The 7844-nt window shown below is 40.2% G+C and overlaps 1 non-coding gene across 1 annotated transcript; it reads left to right on the top strand.

Annotated features, from left to right (window-relative positions):
- The first annotated feature begins 6438 nt into the window (after window positions 1-6438).
- LOC130958795 (small nucleolar RNA R71) lies at window positions 6439-6542 on the top strand. The gene has a single exon (XR_009077900.1). It is a non-coding gene; the product is annotated as a small nucleolar RNA R71 (small nucleolar RNA).
- The last annotated feature ends 1302 nt before the right edge of the window (window positions 6543-7844 follow it).

Genomic DNA, 7844 nt, shown 5'->3' on the forward strand with positions numbered 1-7844 from the left:
GCCCTCTTCCACGGAGAGTGGAAGGGATATTAAAGAGGGGAGTGATGTTGAGGAAGTTGATAGAGAGTCGAAGGAAATTGATCAAGAAATGAATTCCATTATTAGTGATTTTTTGTCCACATTGATCAACCCCTTGATGATCTTGTTGAGCTCTCTTCCAGTGAATTAGAAAGCAAAGTTGAGGAGGACGTGCAACCTCCAGGGCACAATGTGATTGAAGAATCAGAAGAAGTGTCCCAAGTAATAGGCCCTCCTATTTATGATGATTCTGCATCAACATATGATCCTTTTGAGTTTGAAGAGTCCTTCCCCACTATACTCGGAATTGACGATGAGGTAGATTTCACTCAAACTCCTATGTATGATTTGAGTAATAGGGAAGAGCTTGAAGAACTTGGTGAAGAAGAATGTGAACTTGAGGAAGCTTGGAAAGGGGTGAAGCTTGAAGAACCTTGCCAAGTGGTGGAAGCCTTTAGAAGAGGATGGACGGAGTGGAACATGCTTTATCAAGAACATTGGGAACCCCTCCACCTAAGTTGTCATCCAATCCTTCATTTGAGTGGGTAAAACTTCTAACTCTTAGCTTTGTAATGCCACTTGAATATGGTTTGCTTGAAACAGATGGGCAACTTAGGACGCTTTGTGGAATTAAGCATAAGAGGAGGATGTTTAGTGGTTGGTGTAGTAAGTCTAGGCTCATTGTGGTTGAAGCTTCAAGGAGCAAGGGTTGGTGTATGCAAATGCAATGCTAATATGAATGTTATGCAAAATTTTAGGCTCAATCAAAACTCAAAAACAGACTAAAATTTAAACTGAAAAAGGAATGATCATACCATGGTGGGTTGTCTCCCACCTAGCACTTTTAGTTAAAGTCCTTAAGTTGGACATTTGGTGAGCTCCTTGTCATGGCGGCTTGTGCTTGAACTCATCCTAAAACTTCCACCAATGCTTGGTCTTCCAATAAGCTCTATCCATACTAAGTAAATTCCTCAAGCTTTGATGGAGTTCTTTGGTGCGCGAAATTGTGATTCACTACACAACTTTGCACAACTAACCAGCAAGTGCACTGGGTCGTCCAAGTAATACCTTACGTGAGTAAGGGTCGATCCCACGGAGATTGTTGGTATGAAGCAAGCTATGGTCACCTTGTAAATCTCAGTCAGGCAGACTCAAATGGGTATAGATGATGAATAAAACATAAAGATAAAGATAGAGATACTTATGTAATTCATTGGTGAGAGCTTCAGATAAGCGTATGAAGATGCTTTCCCTTCCGTCTCTCTGCTTTCCTACTGTCTTCATCCAATCCTTCTTACTCCTTTCCATGGCAAGCTTATGCAAGGGTTTCACCGTTGTCAGTGGCTACCTCCCATCCTCTCAGTGAAAATGTTCCTATGCTCTGTCACAGCATATGGCTAATCAGCTGTCGGTTCTCGGTCAGGCCGGAATAGAATCCAGCGATTCTTTTGCGTCTGTCACTAACACCCCGCCTGCTAGGAGTTTGAAGCACGTCACAGTCATTCAATCATTGAATCCTACTCAGAATACCACAGACAAGGTTAGACCTTCCGGATTCTCTTGAATGCCGCCATCAGTTCTCGCCTATACCATGAAGATTCCGGTTAAAGAATCCAAGAGATATTCACTAGAGCCTCGTATGCTTGTAGAACAAGAGTGGTTGTCAGTCACTTTGTTCATAAGTGAGAATGATGATGAGTGTCACGGATCATCACATTCATCAAGTTGAAGAACAAGTGATATCTTGGACAAAGAACAAGCGGAATTGAATAGAAGAACAATAGTAATTGCATTAATACTCGAGGTACAGCAGAGCTCCACACCTTAATCTATGGTGTGTAGAAACTCCACCGTTGAAAATACATAAGAACAAGAGTGATCATTGGTTTCGGCCCCAGAGAGGAAACCAGAAGAACCAAGATGAAAATACAATAGTCAAAGGTCCTACTTATAGAAAACTAGAAGCCTAAGGTGTACAAAGATGAGTAAATGACATAAAAATCCACTTCCGGGCCCACTTGGTGTGTGCTTGGGCTGAGCAATGAAGCATTTTCGTGCAGAGACTTTTCTTGGAGTTAAACGCCAGCTTTTATGCCAGTTTGGGCGTTTAACTCCCATTTAGGTGCCGGTTCCGGCGTTTAACGCTGGGATTTCTGAGGGTGACTTTGAACGCCGGTTTGGGCCATCAAATCTTGGGCAAAGTATGAACTATCATATATTGCTGGAAAGCCCAGGATGTCTACTTTCCAACGCCGTTGAGAGCGCGCCAATTGGGCTTCTGTAGCTTCAGAAAATCCACTTCGAGTGCAGGGAGGTCAGAATCCAACAGCATCTGCAGTCCTTTTCAGTCTCTGAATCAGATTTTTGCTCAGAACCTTCAATTTCAGCCAGAAAATACCTGAAATCACAGAAAAACATACAAACTCATAGTAAAGTCCAGAAAAGTGAATTTTAACTAAAAACTAATAAAAATATGCTAAAAACTAACTAGATCATACTAAAAACATACTAAAAACAATGCCAAAAAGCATATAAATTATCCGCTCATCACAACACCAAACTTAAATTGTTGCTTGTCCTCAAGCAACTGAAAATCAAATAAGATAAAAAGAAGAGAATATACTATAGACTCCAAATTATCAATGAAACTTAGCTCCAAATTAGATGAGCGGGACTAGCAGCTTTTTGCCTCCGAACAGTTTTGGCATCTCACTTTATCCCTTGAAATTCAGAATGATTGGCTTCTTTAGGAACTCAGAATCCAGATAGTGTTATTGATTCCCTTAGTTAAGTATGATGATTCTTGAACACAGCTACTTTATGAGTCTTGGCCGTGGCCCAAAGCACTCTGTCTTCCAGTATTACCACCGGATACATACATGCCACAGACACATAATTGGGTGAACCTTTTCAGATTGTGACTCAGTTTTGCTAGAGTCCCCAATTAGAGGTGTCCAGGGTTCTTAAGCACACTCTTTTTGCCTTGGATCACAACTTTATTTCTTTCTTTTTCTTTCTTTTTCTTTTTCTCCCCTTTTTCGTTTTTTTTTTCGCTTGCTTCTCTCTTTTTTTGTATTCACTGCTTTTTCTTGCTTCAAGAATCATTTTTATGATTTTTCAGATCCTCAGTAACATGTCTCCTTTTTCATCATTCTTTCAAGAGCCAACAATTTTAACATTCATGAACAACAAATTCAAAAGACATATGCACTGTTCAAGCATACATTCAGAAAACAAAAAGTATTGTCACCACATCAAACTAATTAAGCTAGTTTTAAAGATGAATTCGAAATCCTGTACTTCTTGTTCTTTTGTAATAAAAACAGTTTTCATTTAAGAAAGGTGATGGATTCATATTCATAGCTTTAAGGCATAGACACTAAGACACAAACATAGACAAACATAAGCATGAAAATTTCGAAAAACAGAAAAATAAAGAACAAGGAAATTAAAGAACGGGTCCACCCCAGTGATGGCGGCTTGTTCTTTCTCTTGAAGATCTTATAGAGTGCTTGAGCTCCTCAATGTCTCTTCCTTGTCTTTATTGCTCCTCTCTCATGATTCTTTGATCTTCTCTAATTTCATGGAGGAGGATGGAATGTTCTTGGTGCTCCACCCTTAGTTGTCCCATGTTGGAACTCAATTCTCCTAGGGAGGTGTTAATTTGCTCCCAATAGTCTTGTGGAGGAAAGTGCATCCCTTGAGGCATCTTAGGGACTTTCATGAGGAGGAGGATCTCTTATTTGCTCCATCCTTTTCTTAGTGATGGGCTTGAGGTCATGCCTTCTCAGTTGAACCGGCTTCCCTCTTAAATTTCTCTTCCATTGGGCGTCCTCTTCACAGATATTTATGAGGACTTGGTCCAACCTTTTGATCAAAGTTGACCCTTCTTCATGGCCACAACTTCATAGAAGTGGTCTTGATGCACCCTTGAGATGAATCTCTCCATCTCTCATGACTCGGAGGTGAAAGCTTTTGCCTTTCCTTTCCTCTTTCTAGAGGTTTCTCCGGCCTTGGATGCCATAAATGGTTATGGAAAAACAAAAAGCAATGCTTTTACCACACCAAACTTAAAAGGTTTGCTCGTCCTCGAGCAAGAGAAGAAAGAAGAGAGTAGAAGAAGAAGAAATGAGAAGAAGGGAATGGCTTTGTGTTAGGCCAAAGAGGAGGAGAAGTGGTGTGAATTTGAATGGTGAGGTAGGTGGGGTTTTATGAAGGATGGAGGTGAGTGATGAAGAAAAGAGAGAGTGGTGGGGTTGGTGGGGATCCTGTGAGGTCCACGGATCCTTAGGTGTCAAGGAAAAGTCATCCCTGCACCAAATGGCATTCAAAAACGTGTTTTGAGCCAATCCTGGCGTTAAACGCCGGGCTGGTGCCCATTTCTGGCGTTTAACGCCAGGTTCTTGCCCTTCCCTGGCATTTAACGCCAGTCTGGTGCCCCTTTCTGGCGTTAAACGCTCAGAATGGTGCCAGACTGGGCGTTAAACGCCCAACTGCTAGCCTTACTGGCGTTTAAACGCCAGTAGGTTCTTCCTCCAGGGTGTGCTGTTTTTCTTCCTGTTTTTCATTCTGTTTTTGCTTTTTTAATTGATTTTGTGACTTCTTATGATCATCAACCTACAAAATAACAAAAAATAACAAAGAGAAATAGATAAAATATAACATTGGGTTGCCTCCCAACAAGCGCTTCTTTAATGTCAGTAGCTTGACAGAGGGCTCTCATGGAGCCTCACAGATACTCAGAGCAATGTTGGAACCTCCCAACACCAAACTTAGAGTTTGAATGTGGGGGTTCAACACCAAACTTAGAGTTTGGTTGTGGCCTCCCAACACCAAACTTAGAGTTTGACTGTGGGGGCTCTGTTTGACTCTGATTTGAGAGAAGCTCTTCATGCTTCTTCTCCATGGTGACAGAGGGATATCCTTGAGCCTTAAACACAAAGGATTCTTCATTCACTTGAATGATCAGCTCACCTCCATCAACATCAATCACAGCCTTTGCTGTGGCTAGGAAGGGTCTGCCAAGGATGATGGATTCATCCATGCACTTCCCAGTCTCTAGGACTATGAAATCAGTAGGGATGTAATGGTCCTCAATCTTCACCAAAACATCCTCTATAAGTCCATAAGCTTGTTTTCTTGAGTTGTCTGCCATCTCTAGTGAGATTCTTGCAGCTTGCACCTCAAAGATCCCTAGCTTCTCCATTATAGAGAGAGGCATGAGGTTTACACTTGACCCTAAGTCACACAGAGCCTTCTTGAAGGTCATGGTGCCTATGGTACAAGGTATGGAAAACTTCCCAGGATCTTGTCTCTTTTGAGGTAATCTCTGCCTAGACAAGTCATCCAGTTCTTTGGTGAGCAAAGGGGGTTCATCCTCCCAAGTCTCATTTCCAAATAACTTGTTATTTAGCTTCATGATTGCTCCAAGGTATTTAACAACTTGCTCTTCAGTGACATACTCATCATCTTCAGAGGAAGAATACTCATCAGAGCTCATGAAAGGCAGAAGTAAGTCCAATGGAATCTCTATCGTCTTATTTTGAGCCTCAGATTCCCATGGTTCCTCATTAGGGAACTCATTGGAGGTTGGTGCACGCCCATTGAGGTCTTCCTCAGTGGCGTTCACTTCCTCTCCCTCCTCTCCAAATTCGGCCATGTTGATGGCCTTGCACTCTCCTTTTGAATTTTCTTCTGTATTGCTTGGGAGAGTACTAGGAGGGAGTTCAGTAACTTTCTTGCTCAGCTATCCCACTTGTGCCTCCAAATTCCTAATGGAGGATCTTGTTTCAGTCATGAAACTTTGAGTGGTTTTGATTAGATCAGAGACCATGGTTGCTAAGTCAGAGGGGTTCTGCTTAGAATTCTCTGTCTGTTGCTGAGAAGATGATGGAAAAGGCTTGCCATTGCTAAACCTGTTTCTTCCACCATTATTGTTGAAACCTTGTTGAGGTCTCTCTTGATTCTTCCATGAGAAATTTGGGTGATTTCTCCATGAAGAATTATAGGTGTTTCCATAGGGTTCTCCTAGGTAATTCACCTCTTCCATTGAAGGGTTCTCAGGATCATAAGCTTCTTCTTTAGATGAAGCATCTTTAGTACTGCTTGGTGCATTTTGCATTCCAGACAGACTTTGAGAAATCAAATTGACTTGTTGAGTCAATATCTTATTCTGAGCCAGTATGGCATTCAGAGCATCAATCTCAAGAACTCCTTTCTTCTGACTGGTCCCATTGTTCACAGGATTTCTTTCAGAAGTGTACATGAATTGGTTATTTGCAACCATTTCAATTAGCTCTTTGAGCTTCTGTAGGCGTCTTCTTCAGATGAAGAGATCCTCCAGCAGAGCTATCCAAAGACATCTTGGATAGTTCAGAGAGACCATCATAGAAAATACCTATGATGCTCCATTCAGAAAGCATGTCAGATGGACATTTTCTGATCAATTGTTTGTATCTTTCCCAAGCTTCATAGAGGGATTCTCCATCCTTCTGTCTGAAGGTTTGGACTTTCACTCTAAGCTTACTCAATTTTTGAGGTGGAAAGAACTTTGCCAAAAAGGCATTGACTAGCTTTTCCCAAGAGTCCAGGCTTTCTTTAGGTTGTGAGTCCAACCATGTCCTAGCTCTGTCTCTTACAGCAAAAGGGAATAGCATAAGTCTATAGACCTCAGGGTCTACCCCATTAGTCTTGACAGTGTCACAGATTTGCAAGAATTCAGCTAAAAACTGATGAGGATCTTCCAATGGAAGTCCATGGAACTTGCAATTCTGTTGCATTAGAGAAACTAATTGAGGCTTAAGCTCAAAGTTGTTTGCTCCAATGGCAGGGATAGAGATGCTTCTCCCATAGAAGTCGGGAGTAGGTGCAGTAAAGTCACCCAGCACCTTCCTTGCATTGTTGGCATTGTTGTTGTTTTCGGCTGCCATATCTTCTTCTCCTTTGAAGAATTCGGTTAGGTTCTCTACAGAGAGTTGTGCCTTAGCTTCTTTTAGCTTTCGCTTCAAGGTCCTCTCAGGTTCAGGGTCAGCTTCAACAAGAATGCCTTTGTCTTTGTTCCTGCTCATATGAAAGAGAAAAGAACAAGAAAATATGGAATCCTCTATGTCACAGTATAGAGATTCCTTGAGGTGTCAGAGGAAAAGAAAAGTAGAAGACAGAAGTAGAAAATTCGAACTTATCAAAGAAGATGGAGTTCGAATTTTGCATTAAGGAATAGAGTTAGTTCATAAATAGAAGGATGTGAGAATAAGGGAAGTAATTTTCGAAAATTAAGTAAAAGATTTTGAAAACATTTTGAAAAACACTAATTGATTTTCGAAAACAAAAGTGGGAAAGAAGTAAAGTGATTTTTGAAAAAGATTTTGAAATTAGAAATTAAAAAGATTTGATTGAAAACTATTTTGAAAAAGATGTGGTTGAGAAGATATGATTGGTTTTTAAAAGATGTGATTAAAAAGATATGATTGAAAAGTTATGGTTTTAAAAAGATGTGATTGAGAAGATATGATTTGAAAACAATTTTAAAAAGATTTGATTTTAAAAAAAAAATTAATGACTTGCCTAACAAGAAAAGATATGATTCAAACATTAAACCTTTCTCAACAGAAAAGGCAACAAATTTGAGATGTTCAATCAAATCATTAATTGTTAGTAAGTATCTTTGAAAAAGGAAAGAAATTAATTTTGAAAACATTTGATTGAAAAGATTTGATTTGAAAAAGATTTGATTTTGAAAAACTTTGAAAACTTGAAAAAAAATTGATTTTGAAAACAAAATCCTTCCCCTTGTGCCATCCTGGCGTTAAACGCCCAGAATGGTGCAC

The sequence above is a fragment of the Arachis stenosperma genome, chromosome 10, assembly GCF_014773155.1.
Source record: "Arachis stenosperma cultivar V10309 chromosome 10, arast.V10309.gnm1.PFL2, whole genome shotgun sequence".
Taxonomy (NCBI): Eukaryota; Viridiplantae; Streptophyta; class Magnoliopsida; order Fabales; family Fabaceae; genus Arachis; species Arachis stenosperma.